This window comes from Scyliorhinus torazame, chromosome 14 (assembly GCF_047496885.1).
Source record: "Scyliorhinus torazame isolate Kashiwa2021f chromosome 14, sScyTor2.1, whole genome shotgun sequence".
Taxonomy (NCBI): Eukaryota; Metazoa; Chordata; class Chondrichthyes; order Carcharhiniformes; family Scyliorhinidae; genus Scyliorhinus; species Scyliorhinus torazame.
Window position 1 is genome coordinate 176,114,565 of NC_092720.1, and position 3,807 is coordinate 176,118,371.

The following is a 3,807-nucleotide window of genomic DNA, read 5'->3' on the forward strand; positions in this document are numbered from 1 at the left end:
CACACTTCTCAAGACATCACTATTTATTTCCCTTAGTTTCCTAACATCCATGCCTTTCTCCACCGTGAATACCGATGAGAAATATTCATTCAGGATCTCACCCAACTCTTGTGGCTCTGCACATAGATGTCCTTGTTGATCCTTAAGAGGCCCTACTGTGTCCCTAGTTACTCTTTTTCCCTTTATGTATCTGTAGAAGCTCTTTGGATTCTCCTTTGCATTATTTGCCAAAGCAATTTCATGTCCCCTTTTTGCCCTCCTGATTTCCCTCTTAACTCTATTTCGACAATCTCTATATTCTTCAAGGGATCCACTTGATCCCAGTTGTTTATGTACATCATATGCCTCCTTCTTCTTTTTGACCAGAGTCTCAATATCTCGAGTCATCCAGGGTTCCCTACTTCTACCAGCCTTGCCCTTTACTCTAAAAGGAATGTGCTTACCCTGAACCCTGGTTAACACATTTTTAAAAGCCTCCCATTTACCAGCAGTCCCTTTGCCTGCCAACAGTCCCCCCCAATCTACCTCTGAAAGTTCCTGTTTGATACCATCAAAATTGGCCTTGCCCCAATTAAGAATTTTAACTCTTGGGCCAGACCTATCATTCTCCATAGGTATCTTAAAACTAATGGAGTTATGGTCACTTGTCCCAAAGTGACCTTGTTGCAGGAAAATTATTATGGAACCAATGTAAAGGCGTCCAAACTGTGTATCTACTAAAGTTGTAATTAGAGAGTCGTAAAGTGTGGGCCATGAAAGATTACAAACAGTTGATGACGAAGTACATCGACAGTTACAGGTTGCATCGGCGGTAACGTGTTGCGCCGTGATCGTCTCGTGGTGACTACTCTGCGTTGGGGTCCGCAGCAACCTCTGTCCGAATCCGAGTCACGGCAGCGTTAAGTTGATGTGTTTTTCCCAAATGAATGGATGAGGAATTCTCTGTGTAAAGGCCTCTTTAAAACGGGTTCGCAACTGAGTGCATGTGTGTGCTCCTGTTTGAGGCACTAGAATCCAAACTGTTGTGAATACGAGAATCTCCTCATTTCCAGGTGTTATATTTTAACGAGTCTCATCAAACAAAATCCTCCGGTTCTTGTCTTTTTGGAAGTGAGAACAGCCTCAATTTGCTGCATCAGCTTCTTCGCCCATTCACCCAAAATGTTCAAGTGTCTCAACCAAATACCCACTGAACATTCTGTATACCTGGAGAATAATCTTGGCCTCGATAGTCTCTCCATATAAATGAATTTCCTGACATCTGGTCATGATGCAATGAGGAGGAGTGGGCCGAATCTTGGGAAATAGAGCCAGCTGGCAGTGGCGAAAACGAAAACGAAGCGACACACGAAAACCAAGCACCAGTTTTGACAATGTTGGGAAACACTTCGAGAAACAGAATCCGGTGAGAATGAAGGACGCAGCCCGACTGATCAGCGACAGTCAAGAGACATTTCCCTTATTTAGAATGATTTGAGAAATTAACTGAGATTTATAAACTAAGAAAACTGTCCTTACTGAACATCAGAAAATAGTTTCATTTTAGTTTCATTGCGAATATCTAGTGGCAGAAAATGCAAGAATGGCTCGAATGTAGAAGGCTCGAGGCGCGTTATTGACTGGGCTAAATAGTGTAGTCTTCGTTCTGTGACACAACGTCAACCTGGCTTGAAACACAGACTACGTTCTCGCTCCACAGAGGATTTCACACCTGCTGAGATTGCCCAGCGTTTTGTGTTTTTGTTCCAGATTGGTGCATCAGCAAGAATTTGCTGTTCGGATGTGGACAAGATGAGACTTTTTCGATCATAATTTGACATGTTTTTTCGAGGCGCTGCAGCGTTTGTCGTCTCTGTGGCGCAATCGATTAGCGCGTTCGGCTGTTAACTGGAAAGGTGGTGGTTCGATACCACCCAGGGACGAAGTGTTATCCCACCGCCTGAAGGAGTTGTTTTTATCCCTCTGTGGGAACGAATCACCCACCTTGGTGCTTTTTATAATTCATGCCACATTGATCTGATATCTTTCCTCCGGTTTCAATATTAAACACGCCAAATGCTGTCATTCTGATTTTAGTAAGAAGCCTTACACCTCCAGGGTAAAGTCAAACAGGTTTGTTTCGATATCACCAGCTTTCGGAGCGCTGCTGTGGAAGGAACGGCGTTCCGAAAGCTAGTGATATCGAAACAAACCTGTTGGACTTTAACCGGGTGTTGTAAGACTTTTTACTGTGCTCACCCCAGTCCAACGCCAGCATCTCCACATTCTGATTTTAAACAGTCAGTTCACATCCAAAGAGATAATTAATATTAATTTGAGCTACCAGAGAGGGACATTCAGCCCAATAACAACAGTGGTACGAAAGGGGCCTGGATTTTTCTCTTTGGATCACAGAGAGTGAGACGGCAAATGAGAGGCGCTTAAAAGTGCAACGGGAATGTGGGCGGATAAGTTCAATCGGGGAAATAGAGAGAGAGAGTTTGTTTGCACTGACAATATTCAGGAATGAGAGGAAAGAGATACAGGGTGAAATGGTTTCAAAAAAATCAGCAGGGGACGACGTGACCAAGTTCCTCCGTAGAATACCCGTAACCTGGCACGTTGATCATGGCCAATCCAGTATTTGCTAATCTACGGACAATCTGGACACTTTAGCACGGCCAATCCACCGAAACTTCACATCTTTGGACTGTGGGATGGACCTCGAGCAGGCGGGGAAAACCGATGCAGACACCGGGAGAACGTCCGAATACCATATGTTTGGGACGACTATCGTAATTGTTATGTATTATATATTTTAGCGGTTACTTTGCTATTTATATGAGCCTGGGGCTAAAGTATATAAAGCCTTGTTGCAGGAAAATTATTATGGAACCAAGGTTAAGATAGCCAAACTGTGTATTTACTAAAGTTGTAATTAGAGAGTTATGAAGTGTGAGCCATGACAGATTCCAAACATTTGATGACCAAGTACATCGACAGTTACAGTTTGCCTCGGCGGTAACGTAAGGCCCCGTGATCGTATAGTGGTTAGCACTCTGCGTTGTGGCCGCAGCAACAGCGGTTCGAAGCCGAGTCATGGCAGTGATAAGTTGATATCTTTTCACAAATGAACGGATGAGGAATTTTCTGTGTTAAGGACTCATTGAAACGGGGTCGCAGCTGAGTGCATGCTTCTGCTCCTGTTTGGTGCTCAATAATTCATACGGTTGTGAGTACGAGAATCTCGTCACCTCCAGTTTTATAATTTAACTAATATCATCCAGCGTACTCGTCCGGTTCTTGTCTTTTTGGAAGTGAAAACAGTGTCTCTCAATTTGCTGCATCAGCTTCTTCGGCCATTCACCCAAAATGTTCAAGTGTCTCAACCAAATACCCACCGAACTTTCTGTATACGTGGAGAATAATCTTCGTCTCGATAGTCTCCCAGTGAGCGAGAAGTGATACAGCCAGAGTGAGACGGCAAAGAGTGAGTTTGGCAATTTGAATCTTGGTGGGACTTCGAAGCTGGGTGGGGAGGAGGTGCATTTTATCCCTGGTAAGTGACTGGTTAGTAGTTTTTCATTTCGTTGTCTAATTTATATATTTTTTCGATCATTTTTTGGAATTATAGTTGTATAAGTTAACCTAAGGTTTAAGACATGGTAGGAGATTTCAGACCCGTGTCATGCTCGACGTGAGCGATGTGGGAGCTCAGGGACACGTCCACTGTACCTGGCTACTTCACGTGCAAGAAGTGCGTCCAGTTTCAGCTCCTGTTAGACCGCTTGGCGTTTCTGGAGATGCGGATGGACTCACTTTGGAGCA

The 3,807-nt window shown here is 44.0% G+C and overlaps 1 non-coding gene across 1 annotated transcript; it reads left to right on the plus strand.

The window, feature by feature from the left end:
- Positions 1-1,848: 1,848 nt before the first annotated feature.
- On the plus strand, positions 1,849-1,922 carry trnan-guu (transfer RNA asparagine (anticodon GUU)). Its single transcript has one exon. It is a non-coding gene; the product is annotated as a tRNA-Asn (tRNA).
- The last annotated feature ends 1,885 nt before the right edge of the window (positions 1,923-3,807 follow it).